The sequence below is a fragment of the Lissotriton vulgaris genome, chromosome 2_1, assembly GCF_964263255.1.
Source record: "Lissotriton vulgaris chromosome 2_1, aLisVul1.2, whole genome shotgun sequence".
Lineage (NCBI taxonomy): Eukaryota > Metazoa > Chordata > Amphibia > Caudata > Salamandridae > Lissotriton > Lissotriton vulgaris.
This window is the reverse complement of record NC_141687.1, coordinates 1,277,530,781-1,277,556,595: the sequence shown is the minus strand read 5'-3', so window position 1 is coordinate 1,277,556,595 and position 25,815 is coordinate 1,277,530,781. Positions and strand designations below refer to the sequence as shown.

The 25,815-nt window shown below is 45.0% G+C and overlaps 1 protein-coding gene across 1 annotated transcript in view; it reads right to left on the bottom strand.

Annotated features, from left to right (window-relative positions):
* Positions 1 to 14,928: 14,928 nt before the first annotated feature.
* The window catches only part of MPZL2 (myelin protein zero like 2), a 139,835-nt gene continuing 128,948 nt past the window's right edge, over positions 14,929 to 25,815 (bottom strand). Inside the window, exon 6 of the mRNA XM_086957005.1 lies at positions 14,929 to 17,676. The gene's annotated coding sequence lies outside the window, so the exon portion shown is untranslated. The remainder of the gene's footprint in view (positions 17,677 to 25,815) is intronic.

The following is a 25,815-nucleotide window of genomic DNA, read 5'->3' as shown; positions in this document are numbered from 1 at the left end:
GCATTGAGCCTTTATCAAAATTTCCTCATTAATTTGACATACTTTGTAAAAAACAAAAGATGATTGTAAGATCTTTTCTTTTGATTCTGCGGAAGTACTTGTCTACTGGACAATAGCAGCAGTGGATGCTGTTATGTTATGCATATTTATACAGAGCACTAACACCCGCAAGGGTATCCGGTCCCTGAGCAGGAGTGTGTGTCTCGTCCTGCCTATGGTGGGTTGGTTAATTGAAAAGCCTCGTCTTCAGCTTCTTGTGGAATTCTAGAAGCGAGGAGGCTCTGATGTGTACCGGCTGATCCTCAACATCCCCCGCCCCAGCCACACCTCCTCCCACCTGAGAGACCTGCACTGACTCCCCGTCAACAAGAGGATCACCTTCAAGCTCCTCACCCACGCACACAAGGCTCTCCACAACACTGGACCGGCCTACCTGAACAACAGACTCAACTTCTACACCCCCGCCTGCCAGCTCCGCTCCGCCAGCCAATCCCTTGCCGCCGTCCCGCGCATCCAACGAACAACCTCCGGCAGCAGATCCTTCTCCTTCCTCGCCGCAAGACCTGGCACACCCTCCCCACCCATCTACGGCAGACCCAAGACCTGCTCAACTTCAGGAGGCTCCTCAACTCCTCAAGACCTGGCTCTTCGAACAGTAGCAGCACCCCCCCCCCCCCCAGCACCTTGAGACCCTCACGGGTAAGTAGTGTGCTTTACAAGTTCTTTGATTGATTGATTGATTGATTGGGAGGTCATTCCACTTTTCAGGAGCGATTTAAGAGAATGCCTGTGCTCCTGATTTAGTTCTGTCTATGCGTGGGATGTGTGCGAGTAGGAGTCCTGCAGAACAGAGGTGGTTGGTGGATGGAGATGCGACTGTTCAGGTAGCTGGGGCCTAGGTTGTGTAAAGCCTTGAATGTGTATGAGAGGAGTTTGGAATGAGCTAAATTGTGTATTGAGAGCCAGTGCAACTCCTGTAGGTGTGATGTGTGTAAGTTCTTTGTGAGAGGATGAATCTGGCTGCCAAGTTCTGGATAGTTTGTAGTCTTCTGGTTAGTTGCTTGTTGAACCTGGTGTAGACAGTGTTCCCGTAGTCCAACTTGCTATTGACTGGGGCAAGAGGGACATTTTTTCTAGCTTTGTTTGGGATCTATTTGAAGATCTTCCTCATCTTCTTCATGGGTGAAAACAGGATTCAGTGATGGGGTTGAGTACTACGTCCATGTCCAATTTGCGGTCAATGATGGTTCCAAGGTTCCTGGTATGGGTGTTGGGTGTGGGTCCAAGTTCGATCCGCCATCAGTTGAAGTCCCATGGTGAGGTGTGAATGCCAAAGATCACTACTTATGTCTTGTCGGTGTTGAGCTTAAGACCACTAGCTTTCACCCAGATAGCGACTTCGGTCATGCAGGTGTTTAATCCATCACCGTTCTTTAGCCCACTCTGCCACCCCAGTTCAGACATGGCTATCTGCAAATCAGTCTGACCCTGTGCCTCATGGGAACAGTCCAGCCCGAACTGCCAAGCCATGTCTTCCCTGGACCGGAAACAAGCTTCCGAGGACCGGTTTCTGGCATTCCAGCCGTCTTCAGCCCGGCTTGCTTGAATCCAGTGGCAAAGTGAGCAAGGGACTCACGTCTGAGCATACCCTGCCACTCTTATGGCGGCCAAAAGCGGTACAAAAGGGGGTGGTGATAGACGGAGCATCTGAATCAATCAAACACACCCAGTCAAAAGATCTGGCAGGGTATGCTCAGACGTGAGTCTCTTGCTCACTTTGCCACTGGATTCAAGCAAGCCGGGCTGAAGACGGCTGGAATGCCAGAAACCGGTCCTCGGAAGCTTGTTTCCGGTCCAGGGAAGACCTGGCTTGGCAGTTCGGGCTGGACTGTTCCCATGAGGCACAGGGTCAGACTGATTTGCATATGGCCATGTCTGAACTGGGGTGGTGTGGAGTGCAAAAAATTGATGGATTTAGGCCCAGATCTCTGTACTGGGGTGAATGTATGACATTGCTCTGCATTCTGTCCATCAATTGTGGTTTTTGCATTTGTCACCCCGAGTGGGATGGGTATGCTCAGACGTGAGTCCCATGCACTCCACACCACTGGATTTAAGCAAGCCGGGCTAAAGACGGCTGGAATGCCAGAAACCGGTCCTCGGAAGCTTGTTTCCGGTCCAGGGAAGGCATGGCTTGGCAGTTCGGGCTGGACTGTTCCCATGAGGCACAGGGTCAGACTGCTTTGCATATGGTCATGTCTGAACTGGGGTGGTGTGGAGTGCAAAAGAACGATGGATTTAGACCCAGATATCTGTACTGGGGTGAATGTATGACATTGTTCTGCATTCTGTCCATCAACTGTGGTTTTTGCATGAATCCATAAGTGGCCCAGAAAAAGATTATCCTGGCATTGCTTGATATCTTGTCTATCTGGCCCCATTAAGCAGCATACTATGGGTTGGTTTGATTCTGCATGGGTCTGTGTATCTGCCTGTGTTGGGTGTGATTGGAGGTGGTAGAGGCCAGTAGCCCTACTGTTCTCTCAACTCAAGCCCAGGCTTGCATAACTGAGTTAATACCCTCAGAACAGGGCAATAATACTTACATAGCTGCAACAATTGACACAGATGGCTTACTTTAATACAGATGTGACAGTCCAGACTAGATAGAGAGGCACCAAAGCTGGCCTCTATTCACCAACACCTGGATGACAGGGGGGAAAGAGTGATGCCAGTAAAAGGGAGGGGCGGCATTTTTCAATTCTCGCCTAGGGCAGCAAAACACCTAGAAACGGCCCTGACAGTCAGCACTTCGTAGTTTTTCCAAGATAGCCGGCCCCACGCTTCAGGTCGCCTCCACGGGTCTCAGATTCGCTGGGACTGTGGATCGGGCTGTTGGAAGGCAGGAAAGCTGAGTCTTGTCGATCTCTGTCGCTCGAGTTCCGGCAGAAACTGCAACAAAGCAAACGGGGAGGCGCTGGATGGTGCCTATTTGCACAGGGTGGTCACTCCTTGACCACAAGGGAGATTCTTCAGTCTTCTACGTCGAGTAGGATGTCGAAGGGTCCAGAGTTTCATTTCATAAGTTTCAGTCAGGACAATCTGATGTGCATTGGCACAGCTCCTACCTTTATTCCAAATCAAGGGGCTGGATTATCTGCTAGGTCCCTCCTATGGGTGGGACCCAGGAAGGGGGTGGTTACACCCCTTTCCCTTTGTCCAGTTTCGCACCAGAGCTGGGGCTGGAGTGCCCCAGAACCGGTTTGACTGGATTTTGCATGGGACACCTTGTGTGCCCCAGGCAGTGTCTAGTTTCTTTCAACCCTCCCTGCTCCAATCCACTATCTCCTGTCTGGGGTGGTGGAGCACCTCCCTGTGACAGGAAACCCTTTGTACAGGCCTCCCCTGCCAAGTTTCGGGCAGCAGCATCCATTTTGTGATGCTGAGGCTCTGGTTAGGATTAACCGCGTTTTAAGTAAAGTAACATGTCTTCTCCCTCTAGAAGGGTGGAATGCTACCCCCGTCATCAGAACTGGCGAGGGGGTAGTATTCCAAAGTGTATGACACCTTACACGACATGTTTTGATAAAGCCAAACCAAAGTTAGCAATAACCGCGAGGATTATAATGCACTTAAGAGTATATGGAATGGCAATATCCTGGAACAGCAGTAAGGAAATGGTTCCGACCTCTGCAGACAGGCTCAGCTCATGCTAGAGCACCATCTCACATAAAACCAAGACCTCTGCCTCCAGGATTGTTAAGGTCTGCCATAGGAGTGACTGATAGGTATATATGTGTCCAGATATAGGTTTAGATACAGGTATACTATATCTAAGCAAGGGGTGATTACACCACCTTGCCCCAGCTGAGTGATCAGCCAGTTGTGTCGATTTGGATAGCCAACCAGGGGTGGCAAAAGATATGCTGCAGCCCCTGGTAGACCTTGGATGCACCTATGCCCTGGGTACATATAGTACACTGTACAGGGGCTGATAAGGTGATCCAAGCCAATTAGTTATGCACCTAGGGTACATGGAGTCCATTTTAAGGAGAGAGCAGATAGCCTGGGGCCCTGATTAGCAGGGTCCCAGGCCAACTAAGTCGAAAACCACCTAAACACTAGGCCAAAAATCTGGGGTAACCATAGTCCGGTATCCACCTTCCTACAATGGGGAAGACTGGGCTCTGACTCTGTTACCTTAGCTTGCTGTTACGGTCCTAATGTGAATGATCCAGGTTTTTTCACCAAGCTGTGGGCGAAAATCTTTGACATAGGCTCTAACCATATCATTTGGGGAGGGGATTGTAACATTGCATACAGCCCGGCGTCGACAGGTCTCATCCGGCCCCTCATCACTACACCAAGGTTTGAGCGACTTTACAAAGCACGATTGTGGCCACAACTTGATTGACACTTGGAGACATGCTCACCCCCACGAATTGGAGGGAACACATTACACAGCACAAGCGGCGTCATGGTGCGATTAGATTACTTCTTTGTGCCATTTCCCAGGTGAAGCATTTGGCCCGCACCTATTCAGACCGCAGCTATTCAGACCATGCACCCGTCAAGCTCACCATGGCTTCGCCAGATTACGGCCCCCCACACAACAATTGGAGGCTGCATGCCCCCATCCTATTGGATTCAGTTTTTCAGGAAGAACTTAGGGATAAAGTGCGCGATTTCTTCGAGCGGAATAAGGACTCAGTTGATAGTGTTGAAGTCATTTGGGAAACCTTCAAAGTTACACGTACGGGATTCTGCATAGCTAAAGGGGCTGGGGTACTTAAAGACATAATAAACACATTGAGCAAATTGGAAACAGACCTCAAGATATTGGAGGGGAAGCTGGCGACACATCCGGACGGCCCCACACAACATAAGTCTTGGGAAACACTTACAGAATACATGGACTCGGCACAGAGGGAAACACGTTTTAGGGGAAAATACTGGGTAGCCAGACGTTATGGGGAGGGAGAAAGACCGGACAAAGCACTAGCCGATACGATTCGGAAACCACGCTATTCCAACTATGTGCTAGAACTAGAGGATGTGGGAGGAGTGGTGTACTGGGACACTGCAAACATCCTTAATGTGTTCACTGCGCACTATGCTCAGCTATACACCACACACAGGGTGGACAAGCTGGATTTTGAGCAGTTTCTAGGGGATGTGTCATTTGGATGGCTAAGTGATGTGCAGAGAAGATTCTTGTCTGCCCCGTTTGAACTGGAGGAGGTAAGGGACACGATCATGCACATGCAATCTGGGAAGGCCACTGTCACAGATGGCATCCCTATAGAGTTTTACAAAATCTACATTGACCAAATGGCCCCCATTCTGAGGGAGGTCTACGAAGACGCTTTGGACACTGGGTGTGTCTCCCCCCACCCCCTCCACGAGAGAAGCTCTCATAGTATCGTTTTTAAAACCAGGGAAGACTCTTCGGCAGTGTGAGTCCTATAGACCATTGTCACTTCTCAATTGTGATGTTTAAATCCTAGCCGAGCTTATAGCCACTCGGCATAGTCTGCTTATGGAAAATGTAATATTTCCCGACCAATCTTGCTTCGTGCCTGGGAGAGCAACTTCTCACAACCTAAGGACCCTTTTTATTATATTTAATAATGTGTCCCCAGATTTGCCTTTGGCTGCGGTATTCTTAGATGCCGTGAAGGCTTTTGATTCTATCGAATGGGATTACATATTTGGGGTAGTGCTGCGAATGGGCTTCCCACCGCTCTTCCTCTCGTGGATACAGCTTTTATATTGCTCCCCAGTCGCTAAAATGCTCATCAACTGGCGAACTTCTCAAGCCTTTTCAATCAGGAGAGGTACCCGTCAGGGGTGCTCACTCTCCCCCTTACTTTTTGCAATTGCAGTTGAGCCGCTGGCAGCGAACCTGCGGCAGCACCACAAGGATAAAGCACTAAGGTGCAACATGAGGCAGATACTAATTTCCTTGTATGCGGACGATATTACTCTGTATATTTGCGATCCGCGAGATAATCTTAATCCACTACTGCGGGAGTTCATAGTATTTGGGAGACTTTCCGGGATGCAAATTAACTGGGGTAAATCCTGCATCTTTCCTTTAACGGGGGCGGTGAATCGTTTTCCATTGGATTACCCTTTGGAATGGTGCGAGGACGAGCTGAAATATTTAGGTGTCCGAGTCACTAGGGATAGGGATGAACTAATGCACCTTAATTACGGCACAGCAATAACGTGCATTGCGGATAGCGTCACTCGATGTATTTCCCCCCCACTCTCAATGGCGGGACGTGCGTCACTCATTAAAATGGTGATTTTGCCCCAGTTGCTGTATCTGTTTCTGAATATACCATTTCACCCAGGACCCTTTTTCTTCAAAACACTCAAGTCTGAATTGATACACTTAGTGTGGGGAGGCAAACATCCGAGGCTGCAGTGGAATGTGCTCACTAGACTGTATTCGCAGGGGGGCTTTGGGATTCTCAATTTTGAATTATACTACGTCAGTGCTCAGGCTCACTATGTCCACTTTTGGGTGCACCAACCGAGATATAGGCCACAAGTAGCAGCGGAACGTTGGCTCGCGCACCCGGTTCCACTTGAAGGTGCGCTGTATGATGAGCCCGTCGGGAAGGAAGGGAAACTGTCCACTACTGTACATGCACTGCTGCGGCTTGGACCCGCATAGGACAAATGTTAGAGGTACCTCTGCTCTAATCCCCACTGTTACCACTTACATACCATCCTAGTATGCCCCTTCTCCAGGAAACAGTCTTTCATAAATTTCAAGAGTGCATATCAAAACTTGGGGTGACATGTACCAGGAAGGTCAATTTCGAAAGGTGGAGCATGTACTTCAGGGCTTGCAACAGACGCCACTTGACGTCTTTTTATATATCCGCCTCAGACAAGGGGTTCGCTCCATAACGCCGGACTTCCCAACCGAACCTCCGGTTCTTGCCCCGTTACAGCTAACCCTCCAATGCACGACGGCCAAGCGCTTAGTATCAATGATATATTGCACAGTGCACACGCAGAAAATGGAACCGCCTGCACTACCTAGAACGCGCTGGAGTTCTGAGCTGGGCTTTGACCTGACCGATGAGCAATGGGAATACTGCTCCTTGCAGACAGAACAGGTTTCAGCTAGTAGTAGACTTCGCATAATGCACTATAAATTCCTACACAGACTAAACTACACCCCGGCGCGTATGCATAGGTATAAGCTTAGAGAGAATGATAGCTGGGACAGGTGCAGAGCCCCAGGAGCAGACTTCTTACACCTAGCTTGGGAATTTCCTGGAGTGAATAGCTACTGGAACCAAGTCTTTGACGCCATTAGCCCAAATGGTGGACACGCATATCGAACCAACACCGTTACTGGCTTTGTTAGGCTATGCAAAACCAATACGAGCGGTGCACCTAGATATGTGGCCCTTGCACTCCTAATGGCAAAGAGAAGAGTGGCATGCCGGTGGGGCAGGGGACGGGTGCCCAAATTCAAAGTTTGGGTGGTTGATCTGATGTATTGCCAAGAGCAGCTCTCAACATATGCTGAACTGTTGCCTGTAATTTAGAGACCCAAAGACATCTGGGCCCCCCTGCAGTGTTACTTGATCACGCACACACAAGCAGACTCTGTGGCGGTGTAGGGGGGGGACCACATTGCGTAATATCTCATGTATGACTGATGACTGACCTGGTTTGGGACTTCGAGGATGGGTGGGGTGGCAGGTTTGCGATGACCGGCACTACTGTCTAATTATTGATACGAAGGAAAAATGGCGCTTAACGAGAGGTCCCCTTTTGATACAACTGTGCCCTGCTATGTACTATTATACGACTGGTCTCTTGCCTTATGTGTAGGTGTCACTTGATGTGATACTGACTGCTGCAGTGTGCCATGAGACTCTGCGGAATTATATGTTATATTGAACAGTGATTTACTTTGATATGTTTCCATTGACGCCATAGATAGCCATGTAAGTTTTTTGTTTGAACCCAAAAATAATAAACAGAAATTTAAAAAACTATATATATATATATATATATATATATATATATATATATATAAAATATATGTATTTTGTTCCAACACAGGCACACATGACTTTGTGCTATTTCCCATAAAGAGACAAATAACGTGAAAGGTCCTGATGAAGGTGGTGCAAAATGTTAACACACCAAAACGTGTTGACACTCCTGTGGTGTTAAATTCGAGGAACTTTTGAGTCAGAAATCTTTACAGAATGAAATAACTCCGATATAGATTCAATCAAATAAATGTATTGTTGATGATTTTTAATGTGTCACTTGTTGTCTCGTTTTGTTGATTGACCTATTATATGAATTGTTTTTGGACAGTGTTTACTTTTTTTTAAAGAATTGTATTAGTGATCAGTGTTGATGTATATTGAATAAATGTATGCGATTGTTATATTATATTGTGATTTTATGTTTATAATTATATGCTGGGGTCTCTAAAGTACACATCTATGAAAGTGATTTATATTACGTATGGTTGAATGTGGCTGATTGGTTGATAGTCGATTCCAAAGGAAAAACTTTTTTGTAATATTGTTGCACACATATTCAGCAATATCAAATGTCCTGCTTTGAGCGGTCTTCCCCTAATGCCTCCCCTGTCCATGTCGATAGATAACTGTGAAAAGTCTGCTTGTAAATTCAATACAGAATTTGGTCTTAATTTAGAATAGCAAGTCCCAGCTTCTTCTCATGGTCCGTCAAATAGCTGTCCTTCCTCGGCTGAGGGAATCTTTATTTTTGTCTGGCACGAAGCATTTCGATTCAGTGATTTGTTGCAATTAAATACACTGTATTATAAAATCCACCTATGTTGATCACTCCCCTACCTGAGTTTAAACTAACAACTATATTGATATACCTAATGAAAGCTCCATACATAATTTTGCAAACAAGCTGAACCATTGATGCACTGTTAGAAGGGGACAAAAGTCAAACTATCTTTCACTCAGGAAACAAGCATTCGCAATGCAATAGGTCTCACATTTGCGAGAGTTTGAGTTATTGGCTTTGTAAATGACAATGCCTTTTATTTATGGTTTGGAAACCTGCAAGCGGTACGTAAACACGCACTTTGTACTTATAGTCATTGCTTATGAGAAGCAAGGCTGGCAGTAAAAGGGGTGCAGTTACTGACAACCTTGCTTCTCATAAGCACGACTATATATCAGTGTATTGAGTTACCTCAAAGGTAGCAAAAGATCCTCTAGCCAAGGTAAAGGTAGCAAAAGATCCTCTAGCCAAGGTAGAGAGTTATTCGCTGAACAACTAAAGTAAAATGTATACTATGATTAATTGGTTTCTGGCAGCTGTACAGAGTGCAAGAATGCACCCTGGCCAGAGTTCTTCTACATGCCAAATTTCCACACTACATACTTTGTACAGATATAATTTTTTATTTTTACCGTGTGTGGCAGAGTTCCCCTGTGCAACTAGTCTCTGATGTCAGCACCTTGAAAAAGTGACACAGATTTTCCCACTTGACTCTGGTGGTGTAGCCAAAATATATATATGGTATAACATACAAACTCCAGAAACTATAGAACTGGCCTGACACCGCCTGTATATTGGTTATTATGGCACTACACTGCCCCTGCATATGTACCTGTGGCGGGGAGGCGGGTTCTGGGGATGCCAATGCTGATGTGCCCGAGGACTGATGGTCTGCTATGCCGCTGACCCCCCTTTCTGACATTCCTACACAGACTGATGCCTATGCTGATGAGCCTACGGACTGGTGGTCTGCTATGCCGCTGACCCCCCTTTCTGTCATCCCTGCACAGACTGATGCCACAGGACTAGAGGACTGGGGTGCGACGGAGGTCGACAGAGTGTGGAACTACCCTCCGGAAAAAGAGCACGGTCCCTTTAACCCGGGACTACACGTCGGCGAGGCCCCGCCCCCTGAGAGCGTGGGAGAGTCAAAAGCCGGAAGAGCGAGAGAGACGAGGGACGGCGTTTCCCTGGAGGCGGAAGGTGTATTGGAGTGGAGACGGAGAGTGGTGGAGTCGAGTGTCGGAGAAGAGTACGGAGAGAGCCCAGCTGAGATCGTCAAGCCAGGAGGCCACCGATTCGGCGCTTCGCCCTGCCACGGTCCCACGGGAGGAGCGTGGCTGGACAAGGTACGGGGTGCAGTTGCGGGCTGGGTGGGACGGAGTGACCCGTCGAAACCTCGAGACCCAGTGTAAATTTGTATAGTTGAGTGCCCCTCCCCTCACGAGCACTACGGACGGCTGTATTTAATTGTGCACTTGGTTTCCCTCACTCCCCGGGCCCTTGCAAGTCCAGCACGGACGCCCCAGTGACTGTTCTCTTTCTTTCCTTTATTTTCCGGGATACCTCCGGACGGGGTCACGAGCCAGTGCTGCAGCGGGCCGACATCACCTTACCTCACGACCAGAGAGAGCGAATCGTCTGGTCTACAGCCCTGCTTCATTCTGGATAGCTCAGGATTCACAAGAGGTGTCAGAACGGAGACCTCTGAATTTGCAAGACTGAGAGTGACTACCAAAAGACGTAACGCCTATCTTAAAATAAAACCTTCACTCAGAGCGCTATTTCCTGACTCTGTCTCATTGGATCCTGTTCCCCTTGTTTCTGACTCGCCATCCCCTGAGTTCCCCGACCCTGCCCCCTTACAGTACCCCAGGAGTGTTGCACTCTTTTAAGGCAGTTTTTATACTATTAACACTGCAGTATTTAATTTGTGAAATACGGGTGTGTTCTTTTCGAAAGAAATCAACACACAAGGCATTTGGAATGTTACATATAAGCACACTGAACCCATGGAAATGTCAGTAATCTCGAAACTTGGTAACCATGCCTTCACAGTGATAAAGGTTATATTTATGCCTGTTGTCGAGTCATATATGCATGCTATCCCTTCATTTGTCACTGTTTGGTGAAAGGGAATGGACTTGGAATGAGAGAGAGGGGCAGACTGTTTTTAGGCGCTTCGGCATATGAGGTAAGCATTGAAGAAATAATGCTGGACATCGGTAAAAAAAATGTAAATGTCTGCAAACGAATAGCTTTCAATTGTAACACAGGAACAGCTGCATACAGCATTAATGTTTTCCACATCAATGCATGAGCAGTGCTTGTAGGCCAGGCATATGCTTTGCATTATGGGACATGTAGTCCTCTCTACTGTACCCAATTATAAAAGCAGGAGTAGAAGATAAAGATGAAGAACAAAACCCAGGATTGTATAAGCTACTAGAGCTGGAACTGGGAAACGAGGAAGAACTGCACGGCGAAGCTTATAGTTCAAAATAAAGAGTTTCGTTTATTTCATTTTTTAAAAGTATATGTTCTTGTAAAAACAAAACCAATTACTAGTCTGTGCATTATTGTTAAGAACATGCTTTTTAGAGGAATGTGAAGGATGGACTAAACTCCCAGTCACGGTCAATGTGAACCTGCCGATTATCTTAAAAAGAATGTTTTTTTTTGTAGCAGAAAAGTACAAAATAAACACCTAACTTAATTTAAAGAAAAACTCTAAAGATGAAAAATAGTCAAAATGCAGCTGCACTACTGATATAGTGAGTGCTACAATTTCAGACAAAATATGTGCTTGGTGCTTTACTCGTGACATCACAGAGGGTTTTTAAAAGAACATTTTAGACTAATAACCAAAAACATTTTTAAGAGCAGGAAATCAAAGTTGAGAAATGCATTTAGGGAAGATAGTTGTAGCCCTGCTTAGTGTATTGTAAGTGATATAGAGTTACTTTTCTCTCGTTTTTGAGGAAAACTGAACCGGCGTAGCATAATATTGTACAGATCTTAAACAATAGGTTCCTCTGAGGCGGCTCACCTAATGGGTCCAGCAACTTTTCATCTAGTTGTTTTTAATAAAACTTGTTGAAAAAAGGTAGAGTAACCTTGGAAAAGATCAAATGACCGTAAGGGCTGCATCCCGTTACACTGCCCTAACAAGGAGGGAGGGCGAGAAGGGAGGGGGGAGTGAGAGCAGAGAGCAGGGGGTGAAGGTGCATGAAAAGAGACCACAATCAAACCATTAACAGTGCACTGCTGTGCTGATAATGTATGAGTGCGTGTCACACACTTGTAAATTAAATAAGCAAGTGCTGCATAATGACTACCCCAGCCATTCACCCAGAGGCTCCCAGCCTACCTCCGTGCCAGAGCTGTCTGCCTGCTCCCAGCCTCTGGATTTCCGAGAGAGATGATCTGGAGCCGACGGGGGGAGGGAGGGAAAGGGAAAGCGCGCCATGCGCGCGCTGTGCTGACAAGCCGAGAGCCCTATGCGTGCACATTGCCAGTCCGGGCGCGTGCATATCTCCTGTCCCCCTTCGCAAGCAAAATCCACAATAGATCTCGCCGAGGCGAGCAGCCTGTGCACTGCGTCACTAGGCAAGACCTAAAAAGGAGGCCTTAGGTCATCACAAAGACTGTGGTTTTAAATGTCTCCCCTCTTTTTTCTTACGAAATATGGGATACGTTGTTGGTTACTTTCATTTCTCCTACTTGGTTATCTTAACTCTATCTTTCATATATTTCAGTTTTGATTAGCTACGAATTTTGTATCTAAATACTACTGACAAAACACAGCAATAAACTGGCGAGTCCATATACTATTTAGCTTGAGATTTTTCAGTGACCGAACATCTACAGATTTTTTTTTAATCTTATTATAGCATTAATGTCAAAATAATCAGCATTGGCAAGGCCTATCGGAATTGCTTACCTTTACCTACATGTGTGACCGAATGGCATTGCCAGTGTTCTTTTAAACAAGTCTTCAGTGTCTGTCATCATCAATGTTGTATATTTCACATTTCTTTCGCAGTTTTCATAGTCGGCATTAGGTGGCAATAAAAGGCTGCAAACTTGTACTTAAACGTTACTTTGTTTAATTTACAAGCAGGACAAATGACGAAACCACCTAAGGAAAGCCAAAAAGCTCCAGTGGGCGGGTCAAACACAAAAAGTGCAGAAAGCAACAAATAGGAGCAAGGTAACAAAGTGACATGAAAGCCATCCAATACCGAGCAAGGCCTGACTATCTAGTATGGTCCACAATGCTGACAGGGCTCAAGTCCTTAAAATAAAAATTGGGGGGGCTCACCAAGTTAGGCAGAATGGGTGTGACCGCACTGTGCAAGACATCAGAGGAAGAGACATCACTGTGTGTGGTGACATCACAGGCAGTGACTGCATGGCATCAAAGGGAGTGGCATACCAACCCATGACTTCACAGGAAGTGACATCAAATCTTAAGACCTCACATATGTTTAGCAGGTCTATCATGAGTACATTTGAGTGCATTAGAATATTTAACAAATTAGATTTTGCATTGGGCTTGTGCCAAAATATTGAGCAAACCAGACACAAAATCTGGGCTTCAACTTTAACCCTGCCACAAAGAAATCGGCATCAAGGAGAAATGCGGCAGTAAATCTTTTCTGCTTAATTGGTAGCAATGTCTGTATTAAAAATCTTATAGGGTTAAGGCACCTACTGCAGGGATCTTTGTGTGCCAGCTAAATCTCAAGGAAAAATGGTAAGATAAATCTGGAGTATAATGTATTTGCTGGAGAGATCTGTGTTTTGCCTAGTCCTAGTTTTAAATCAAATTAGACCAGAGGGTCAATATGTCGCCTGCAAAGCACAGCATGCAAAACACATACGACAGATTTGTATTTTATGTAGATGGGTAACTGGGTTAATACGTTTAAGACATAAATCCTCTTGTTATTTGCAGTTCATAAATTGTAATCCTTCTCATATAGCACGGGGAGGTATGAAGGACATGTGGCTCCCACACCTCGAAACCCTCACTATCTTATGTAACACATCCTTTATATTGATGTTCACATATATGATTTATTGTGAATGTAACATCTGTGCGTGTGATGTAAAGCGCTCTGACATCCTGCATTGGGATGAGTAGTGGCACTACTTATTCCAGTGCACATTGTCAGAGCGGTTTACATCACACGTACACAAATGAGATTTTAAATACCACTATTTCGTTTTCTTTATTTTATAGCTCTATGGTGCTAAAGCGCTATAAAAGAAATAAAACAACATAATGGTATTTAAATTACTTTTTTTAAATACTGGGGCGGCCAACACAGCTGACACTCGTACAGTGCATGCATATCTCTTATAAACAGTGACTGCACAAAGTCAAAAGCATGCCTCTCTTAAGTACCTGTGTAGTAATAAGCTGGGTGCCATTGTTTTCCCTCCATTGCATCTAGATGTAAGGCGCTCAGCATTAATACTTCAACAAAAAGAGGCCCAATGGCCCATTAACTTCGGCCTTAGTTATGGGCCCAGCATGCATCACCTGGCCCTGCACGTTGGTCGGAACAAAAGCAGACAACGTCCAGGCGCTTCTGAAATGGTCACAGTGTCAGAAAATTTAACCGGGACGAGCTCAGCATATTTGTGGGGTCCCAACCTCTTTCTTGGCAGTGTAGACGGAGTCGACCCTCTGAAAATAGTGGGTAGATGACGTCTACCCTTGACTCGGGCCCTGAATGCTGACCCCAGGCAGACAGCTGGAGCAGTCTGTAGCGATACTGCAACAGTGACCATTTTCACATTTGATTGCTGGTTAACAAGCAGATAACTAATAATCCCCAGTGGGTGACCGTTACCTCTGCTTGTTAAATTTACAATAAATGTATGAACTACTTTTGCCTTTGGGACATGCCTTTCTTTTATATATCATTTCTTTTCCTGGTCCTACTGGGTTATTGGGGTGACTCATTACTGTGGAAATGCCCCAATACAATGCAACTTCAGGGCAAGAGAGAACCTTTAAAACACAGGAAATAATCTTCCTCCAGGCTGGCAAAACTTGTTTTCACTTTATAAGCAAACAAAACGCACATTTCATTAAAAGGATTTAGCATCAAATACATTTAATTGTCATATAAAACTTGAAAACTTGTAAAAATCATAGCAGGTTCATTGTAATTTGGTGACATTTTTTCGAGTCTTATCCTTGCCCACACCTAAAAATGCCAGTCTCTTTTGTAGGAAATCGCTATATGTAAGTACTGATACAGGTTTATATGCTGTTAACTACACATATAGAACACTTCTAAAAGTGCAAGATGGCAGTAAGGAAAAAAAAGGGTAGACACTGATTATTTCAGTTGGTCGTCTTGTCTGTGTTCACATTTGGTGCTTTCAACAGGACTGCTGTGCCATTTGCAAGACTCAGAAATAACTGTTTGTGTTAAAGTCACAAGTTCCAATGTGAAAATCATCTTCCGCATTATGTTCTGGCTACTATAGGTTGTTGGTGGCTTTTCACCATCAGGCAACATGTAGTCTGAGTTAAAGTCCTTTGAAGATTAGGCACATAATACTATTTATTATTGTGTAGAAATACCGAGCAGGCTGGTTTTATTGGACATGTTCAGCTCAAAATGAGGAGTTTCCTTACCAAGTAAAGATTCGTGTCATGCAGACCACACATCTTTGGGAGTGTTCGAGTTTCAAGATGTTGAGATAGATTTGCCTACTGAAAGTGTTCTAGCAAACACATTGTCCAAGACTTTTCACATCTTGTTTTCTGATGCCACTCCTCACATTTTCCTTTAAACACATTGAATGAAACTGTTAGACAATCAGCTGTTCACGAAAAACACAAATCTGACAGTATGAGCACGCATGAGAATCATGGTTTCATTATGAAAAGGCACCTGGGAATCCTTGTCGCACTCTGGTAAGTGCTGATGCGAATCTTTAATAATATCATCATGAAGAGTCATATCCAAGAATCTGTAATTGCCACCATATGAAAATAAGTCAATTGTTTCATTCTGATGAAAGTATCTGGGACTGTTTTAAGGTTCTAGTATGACCAGATCATATTGAAAAATCTTTACTGTCACATTTTAATGAGTTCATCTGAGAATTGTTTCGGTCTAATAAGACCATTTTAGAGAAACCATTTCAGTTTGCTGAGATTTCATGTGAAAATCTATAAAGGTTTCAGTCTGATATGATCATCTGAGAATCTTCACACGTATGTCTGATGAAGTTATCTGAGAATCTTTTTTTGTCAAAGTTTGAGAACATGGCATTCTATCATTTTCAACTGCTTCACTTAGTTTTTTTTAGCTGAGGCTCTTCAGTTGTTCCAGTCTGATGGCATCTTCTCTGACATCTCAAATTGTCTCATTCGTATCGATTTTATCTGAAAATCTTTACTACAAGCAGGTGAGTTCAATACTGAGCATTTTTCATTTTTCCAGTTTGATAAGGTAACATTCGAGATTCTGAGTTGCAGTTTAATATATACGGATTTGTGCCTCTTTGTTTTAATATGATGTAGTTCCATCTGAGAATCTTGAATTGTCTCACCCGAGTAGATGTTCACAGATGCCACAAATTGATGAGGCCTTTTGAGAATATTCAGTTCTCTCAAACTCATGTAATTTCCAATCCCCTTAATTTCCTTGATACCTAGTGTGTCAACATAAAATCTCGTCGCACTCCCATCTCAATGTCACACTGCGTCCTTGCTCTGCTGTAGTCAGGTGAGGAAGCACAATGGGCACATTCCCCTGGAGAAAATACAACTGATCACCAGAGTGTGAGACAACTGTCAGCACAGGCAAACAATAGGAAATTCAGAAAAAGAATAACGTTTAAAAAATATTTGAGAAGAGAAAATACACAACTATTTAAAAAAAAACTATTTTCAAAGATCCTCCAATACGCACATTATCATCTACAAGCATCCCAAAAATATCTTGTTCTCTGTAAGGTAAACATCTCTACGCGAATGCAAATCTTTCTTATAAAGTGCAACATTATACTTAAATTCTAAAAATAGAAGTCTTGGGTAAGACTGTATGATCCAAATCAGACTTTTGTGAGTTTACTGGTGAATCAAAATGACAAACAACAAGTGGAAATATCCATTAGTGCTTGAAATATCTGCTTAGCAGTTGTTGGATTACATTAACATCTGTACACTCTGGATAATCCTTTTGAATTATATTATGCCTGATTTTAATTTCTTCCATTATTCCTCCATTTTTATTTCCTCAGACTTGCACTTTCTCGCCTCAAGCCTGAACAGCAAAGCCTTGTTTTTTCATTGAGAACTCAACCTAACATTGCATGTATCAAAGCAATCAACTGACTCGGAATTTTAAAAACTATTTCTCATTACATCTGAGATACACTGATATATCGGATTTCCATCTCAAAGAGAATTACAACACTCTTATCTGCATTAAAGCATAACATTTTATCCACATTTTCTTGTTTTGGCAGTAGTGTAATCAACATCTTAAAATATGGTCGAGGCTTTAAAAATACTAGGTAACAGGTATACCAGAGGGAAGGGAGAACTTATTTGTCATTCATGATTTAAGAGCAATGTCATGGAATCCTCTTCAGTTTCCAGGATGTCGGCGATGACTAGAATGGTCACTTTATCTCGGTACCATGCACAACTGGGCGAGATTTCCAAAGCTGGGGGCATCAGTGCCCATGTAACAATATAAATTCCAAGATGCCTGGCTGGCTGAGTGGTAAGGATGGCATACAATTACTCATAATGACCAACCTTGATCCCCCTTTCCATTATTTGACTACAGTCTGGAGGTCAGTTCTCATCGAAGACCATATCTGTAAAGTCAACAAGAAAAGGGTTAGTCATTGCAGCTAATAATGTAAGCAGGTGAGGAAACAGCAAAGTAACAACCCCACCTGACATTGCTCACGCAGCAACTTCTGGAGTGCTGACCTAATCTTTCATTATAGGCCACACCCAAAGTGTGCAATATGAATGGATAAGTGCAAAGAAACACAGAATAAAAGCCTAGTCCTTGAATGACTGTACACATAAAAGAAGGCTGTAAGTCAGCAAGCTGCTGGAACTTGAGACAGGTTTACTTTATTTTCAGTTTTCTTGAACGCTTATGAAATAAATGTGAGAAAATGTTAACTGTACAGAAACAATATGCTCTGAAGAACACTAACACAGTTAACAATTACTGGAGACTTTCGACCAAAGATTACGGCTGACAAAGAGTAAAACCATGGAGCTTCAATACATGGCAGTACACATGGGTAGTTACTTTTTATGCGTGTGGGGGCTGTGCCCCTCCCATATTTTCAGCTTTCTGTTTTGTTCAATCAACAAAATGATCCGTGACGTGGAGCACCCTCGCTGAGGTTTACGCCCTGTGCTGTATGTTGCCCTGCAAGGGTGCGCCTCCTAAATCGTCAAAGGCTGGAGTGGGATCGAATGGCGGCTGGTATGGATCTGGGGATTGGGGCTGGAGGAGGAAGGGGAAATGTGAAAAATGAACAATATTACCACTTACCTTGTTGCTTCGTTCCACGTCTCTGCTCAGTCTCTCTCCCGTGGGACTCCTGCCAAACAGCAACCAGGAAGTACACCCTGGCTCCCCTGACCAATCATAACGCTGCAATGCAGCGTTATGATTGGTAATTACCCAGGCTCACCTGATCAATCAAATTGCTGCAATGTAGCATTGCGATTGGTCTGAGTGCCATGGTTCGGCACTCAGCCAGGGACTGGGGGCCTGGGCATGTTCTCCATGCAGAATGTAATGCAGCCTGTGTAGAAAACATGCAAAGGGTGCATGAATGCTTGGATGGCCCTCTCGGTCCAGCTAAGTATTCATGCTCACTTGGAGTAGGCAAACCCCTCCTCCCCGTCCCTGAGAGCAGAGCAGCCCCGCCCGCCTGCAAAGCAGCTGGAAATAATAAAATGAAAATAACAACAAATTATTATCGTTTTATTTTGTATTTCTTCACACTGCTTAAAAGCAGTGGGACCTGCTTATCCCACGCCAGCCTGTGACAAGTTGGCAAAGAGGGAAGGAGATTGGCAGGGGGTCAAACCACAGTGCATGCAACAGGCGTCATGAAAGACACCTGGTCTCACGTTGAAGAAGATTAGTTTTGTATGCTGGTGTTTGTCATGCTGTCACGCTGGCCTGGATTTACTGGTCAAGATCCCGTAACCCATTCCTTGGGTGAGTAATGTAACTGGTTCGCATGTAAAGCACTCCAATACCTTCTGGTCGATTTCACACTATATAAAACTAAACAAAAACAATAGAGTACTCCTCTCCAAATGCCCTGATAACTAAGTATTCGGAGTGGCTGGGAGCTGGTTAGGCCTTGCAACGAGACCTCAGGGCAGTGAATGGTGTTGTGAACGAGCTGTTATTACCAATCTCAGCCTTACAAGCTACAAAGCACAGTGTTTGCTATCCATGACAAGCTGCCTGACACAGAGAGAGCTCATTTGTTATGCTATATTATGTATTTTATGAAATCAAGCTCAAAACATAACCCATAAGAATTTATGAATCAAGGCGATTTATACAGGGAAGACCAGATATCCACAGTTCGCTGTGCAGTTTAGTTTCTAGCATTCTAAAGCAGCAGGAAAATTTGTTTTTTTGCTGCAATTGATCCCTGGTGTCCGGCAGTTGGATCATCTGAGGTAGGAAGAGAATTACAGTGAGAGAGACAAAGGCACGGAAGAAGGTAAGTAGCGGGGGAAGTAGACTGTGGGAGTGATAGAGGAATACTGCAGTTGCCTTGAGAAGGAAATGCATACATAGCAAAAAGAGGATGAAGAGGCGGCAAGTTGAAAAGGGATCCAAAGAAAGAACCAAAAGGAAGTTGCAGACAGCTGAGGGGAAGAGAGTTTAAGATCTCTCAAGTGACAATTGCAAGTAATTCACCTAGTTTTACTTTGCCTTCTGGTATATGTTGCATTCCTTTTTCATTTGTAAACCAAAAACTACAAGTAATGGAATGTAAAGAAAATAGGAATATATTAGCTGCTGACACCTCATGTGGCCATTTTAAACCACTGAAGTGAGAGATCCAATAGAAAAGAGGCGGAAGATTAGAGACAAGGGTAAGTAAGTGACTGGAAGAGGCAGAGGGAAGTAGAGAAAGAAGGCTAGAGACAAAGTGGGATAAAGGAATCCAGAGGATGTACTGAAGGTTAGAAAGAAGAGAGGCAGGGATCAAACGTTTTGTCAAATCTGGTGCAAGAAGCTTAAAACACTACAGTTTTTGTCCTTGGATTTTGGCATTTGAAGTTTTGCATCCAAAACATAAATTCACTGCTGACGTGGGATAACTTGAATTTTTGAGGAAAGAGGATTGAAAAAAGACTGGTAAAGGCAGAGGGACTGGGTGCAAGAGGGAACATACTGCACAAGGAAAATGGAGGAAATGGAGAGACATGTGGCTAGAGGGGGAAAGGGAATGGAATTAACTAGTAGGGACATGCCTGGGCATGGATGGATGGATGGATAGATAGATAGATAGATAGATAGATAGATCAGGAACTGTGTTAAGAGACTAATCCTGATCAATACCTAAATAGAAATGTAGTGTGGAGAGGGAATACCACCACTTGAAGACAGATTGGTTTCAGTTTAATGAAAATATGCTTTTGAGTATGTCCGTGCAGCAAGCTTCAGTGGCAGCCTACCACAAACTGATTCCAGAAGGTAAAAGATAACGGGTAACATGGTTGGATGCAAATACCACTCCTCTAGGACACCTCAAGGGTGATTACTATTTGGCCTCGTTGCAATGCTTATATGGTTTAGTGCAGGTTTTGTAGGAGGGGGACTCTTGCTCTATAATTGCTAAGAGAAGGTAGGTAGGAGAAGGAATATTCCCAAATAATGTCCCTCAATGTGAATAGCCTAAACTCGCCCAATACACAGCACAGAATGTGGACCCACAAGAGAGTAGAACATCTCTAGATTTTTTACAAGAGATGCATTTGGGTAAGAAAAACATATTCCAAATGAGTCATAAGTCTTACCCCTACATTTCCGGCAAAGTACCTGCTTACACACTACTTTCAGACGATATCGCAAAGGTTAAAAAAAATAAATTAAGGATCTGGAAAGGAGGTTCCTCTTGGTCCACTCACAGCAGGAGCCAGGAGAATAATGCGTAACCTCTACGACCCAAACGCAGTGCTATATTGTTTTTTCAATGTCCTTTCGGACCTCTTTCCAAACTTCTCCGAGAGGTCGTGGTGGGATGCAACCTCAAGCCAAGGTGGGATAATCACAACTCAGGACAATCCCCTCTAACAGTGGGTAAGAAGGTGAAGAGTCTATTAAGGAACTGGAGCTTATGAACACTTGGCTTTTTCTGCACCCAGAGAGGAGAAATGCTTCTTTGTACTATCATGTTTGCTGATTCTATACACAAATAGACTATCCGTTCATGAATAAGCAATATTTGGGGACTCTGCACACATGATATCAGACATTTCTACCTTAGACGATGCATACGTCACACGATAACAGAGTGGTGGGATTAGAGAGGTGACAGGCCCCATCACTACAGAGATTGAGAGCAGACCTCTTTAGAGACTCTACACATGGGAGAGAAGCAGCAGAAAGTATAAGAGATTTATTTGTCAATATCACGGGTGATACAGCCTGGCACACAATGGGGATGCATTAAAAGCATCAGTTAGGGTAGCATTTATGGCCCTGACAGGTGGAGGAAAAAAAGATAAGAGCGATTGGTAGAAGACCATTTAACAAAATATCTTACTTCTCACCAGCCACCCAAAAATAAAGGAATTTTCGTGAAATACATTCTTAAACACAGAGTCCAACTCAGCAGACTGTGAATGTGGAGGGTTCTAAGACATTCAACAAACCTTTTACGAAAGGGGAAACCCGACTGACATGCTTTTGTTCCTTCATACACTTTGAGATTGATTAAGCAGGCAAACAGCAGCTTTTCTGCTCCATCAAGATTTACAAAGATTGGCGATGGAGACCACCACGCCTAGTAAATGGTAACAGCGAATGTATGCTAGCTGCTGAGGGTTCAACATATCAGTGCATAGAACAGAACACTGTTTTCTGGCTCAACTGGGTCTTACATTGGGGGCAACTTACAAAGGCCAATTAAAAGGTTTGCCTTTTTTTAAAAAAAAACAACCAGAGCTACCCCCTTCTATTTTGGACACCTAGAAGACACTACTGGGACAGAGTGTAAGGGTCCAACTGAGAGCAAGCAACCTACACCAGATAAATAAGGCCTGAAAACGAAGGTGCAGCGGTACTGAAATGAGGTTCTATGTTATCACCATGTTCATGGTGAATATGCCCCTTAAAATGTTCCTATGAAGCAGGGAATCTCTGAATCAACTTGGACCCCAGATGGTGACCACATACCCTGTGGACTCGGGTAAGTAAGGGCTGAAGGATATGCCTGGCTGTGATCCAGTTCCCTCATGAAAGGAATAAGGGACCCAATTGGCCTGGTGTTGAATACTTCAAACCCCCAGACCATCACAGGGTCATCCGCTTTTTGAAAGGTGCTCCTGCGCTATCCAGATGACTCTTAGTATTTATGGTTGCTCACCAAACCATCAATTGCTCACCAAACCATCACCTATGACCAAGCTGTATAGGTTTTGTAACGACCCAAAACTTTCCATTATTTGCAGCTATGTGAAGAATTTTTTTTGAAAGGCTCCTCCTCTCACATATATAGATGAATAAATTAAAAAATGCACCGTACAGGGGGGAAAAAAAAAAGAGTAGTTTGGCTCCCCACATTGTACCACTGATCCACTTATTGCAATCACATCGTAGAAATACACCCCTTAAAACCACTGATGCCTATTGGGAATTGCTGTCTCAGTAACCCGTAGATGGCTGGGGTTTTGGTAAACTCGCCTCATGATTTTGTCGAGGCAGTTTGCACTGAAAATACAACTATTTTTATATTAAAAACAGGTTACTCCAAATTGCTGTGAAATCTCCGAGATCCGTGATGTTATGCCAGCGATGCTTATGGTAAAACGACAGCACAAGGGCAGACGCGTTCAGCTGTCTCCGTGCATACACACAAAGAGGCATGTATTAGCAGCACGTGGATGGCTTTTGCAACGAACGTCAGTTTTCCTTCATTTAGTTTGCCAGATCAAAAAAATAAAAAGGAAATCTATACACATGTTACTAACATCGCTCACGGCCGTAGCCAGGCACATCGAAAGCAAGAGGTAAACCATCAGGTCTTTGTTTATCTCACGCCGTCCTCGGGGACCCAAAGACCCAATTGTGTCCCTGCAGGAAACGCCTGTAATCTGTAGGTCTATTCTCAGACTATCCTTTCATCTTGCTTTCCTAACACAACCACAATGCAATTTTAAAATAATTAACCTTAAACCTATTTATTTTACAAGATGCATTCAAGGGGCATCGACACAAAATGGAGTCAAGAAGCGCCGGTGTCTTGACAGGTCGAGGAATAAGAGGTGATACCGGAGGAGATTCGTACACAGGAAACGCATTCAGAATAGCAGGACGACTTTATAAAGCGTGTCGTTTGTTTTCTGGTGAAGTACCTACAGCACGGACATTAGCATGGAACAATAGAAGGCAGAGTATTTTTATCATTCGGTCCAGGTGTAACGTCACGTGGCAGGCATTGCTGCAGCAGGGCCGGCTCTAGGCATGTGCAAGCTGTGCACCTGGACAGGGCCACCAAACCCCAGGGGCCTCCACGCCAATATATATCCTTAATATATTAATCCTCTGAGGATGGATACATATTTGCGTGGTGGCCCCTGGCAGGGATTTGGCGGCCTCCGGCTCTGTTCCACTTCTAAACTCCCTGACCCCCTCCCATCTTTACTGGCCTGCGCACTCCGCCCCGCCCGGACCCCCTCTTCCGGGCCCCCTACCTACGCTCCCTGCCCAGGGCCACCATGAGCCTAGAGCCGGCCCTGGCTGCAGCCGCTCTCCGGCGCGAGCCACTGGCCTCTCTAGCGCCCTTCCTTCAGCCGCCAGCCTGTTCCATCCCGAGGGAGCCTGGGGGAGGCGCTCAGGTACTGATGAGCGGGTCAGGTGCAAATCAGGGTGCCACTCCTCCGTCCCCACAACCAGGGCCGGTTCTCGGATTTTGGGGGCCCTGGGCAGAAACGTAATGCGCGAGACCCTTCTTAATTTGCATATGACCTTACACATTCAGGGCTGTTTGCATCTCAGTAGATTGCCCTGGTCCAGAAGTGTTTTTTGTACAGACCCCTCCTGGGTTGCCGCCCCTCCCTCTCATCCACCTCCAAGCACCACTTGGAGCTGAATGCGTGAGAGTTGCTTTTCAAAAGAAAGGTTAAAAATTGTTGCAGGACAAAGGGTGTCCTATGGTGCCTCTGAATGGGCCGCAGGGCAGGAGGCCTGATTGCTGGATAAACCTGCAAAAGGTGTCGCCTTGTAACTGAGCCAACAGGAGCCCCCCCCCCCCCCCCCCCTGCTAGGTCTAGCCTTACTATACCATGGTTGTGAGGGCCAGGGGAGGGGCCCTTCGCCTGGGCGCAATTGCAAGAGGCTACCTTTTTCTCAAATTAGATGGTCAGGTGAAGGCCAGTGTGCCCTGGCCTGGCTGTGACACACTGGTGTGGGACCCTTTGTTCATGTGCTGAGAGTGGGACCCTGGGGAGCTGCCCATGCCTAGCGCAGGCCCCGCAAACAACATATATTTAGTACATGCTTAATTAGTCCATAATGGGCTCTCGGGAGGCCTGCCGTTCCAGCGAGGACTACTGGAGACACTAGAGGGGATAGGTGAAGTACTGGCTGAGGAGAATGAGAAGAGCCATAATAAAGAATGAGCTACGAGCATGGACGTCATTTAGGGGTCGTCAGGGTTCGCAGTTGGGACTCTTGCACTGCCTTTAAGACCCCTGTCCTGAGAGGAGGCAAAATCAGTGCCAAGAACACAGCAGTGGCTCTGGATTCCTTATTTTCCTCCATACCTACCAGCTCCCATGGTGCCACTGCATGACAATCTATATCGGCTCCCATCACATGGTCTCCCGGTGAAGAGCAAATATCACACAGTGGCAGTGAAAACCAGATAAAAACCACTGTAAATAGTGGTTTTCTATCTCGTTTTCCAAGGCTTTGGACTGTGGACGCCCATTAAGGGGTGTGAAAACACCAAAGAACATAGGCACCAGTCTCAGCAAGCTTTTTTCTTTTTTAGAGGCTTGGGGGAGGGGGGGGGTTCAAAAGTGCCTCGTAGTGGGGTGAATAGAAGACCTTTTTCGGCATTCTGTCCATCAATTGTTCTTTTTGCATTTGTCACCCTGAGTGGAACGGGTATGCCCAGACGTGGGTCCCGTGCTCTCCATGCTACTGGAGTCTAGCTATCCTGGATGATGAGGGGTGAAACCCCGAAACCGGTCCCAAGATGCTTGTTTCCAGTCCAGGGAAGACCTGCCTGGCAGTGTGGGCTGGACTGTTCCCATTGGGCACTGGGTCAGGCTAATTTGCATATGGCTGGGTTCAAACTGGAATGGCATGGAGAGCAAAAAAGAAGATGGATTTAGGCCAAGATCTCTTTACTGGGGTGAATGTAAGACATTGTTTTGCATTTTGTCCATCAATTGTTTTTTTTGCATTCGTAGGTACATTTCAGCACAAGGCCCCGCCCCTTCAAGACCTCAATCCCCCTCCTCTCACAGCAAGATTGTTTTCCAATTAGGCAGGTATCTTCCTTTTTTTTTCTATATACTAATGGTGAATATTATTTTATTATTCACGATTACTGTAACAAGCATTGGCAAAGCCAATAGGTCTCACCTTTGAAACACTTGTTGCAGACGTGGAGCATAAGTGGCAAAAAAAAAACCAAGAAGCAGAGCCAGCATGATGAACAATACATGCATCACCACCCATGTGTGCTTAACCACACATATGCAAGCACATATGAATCATG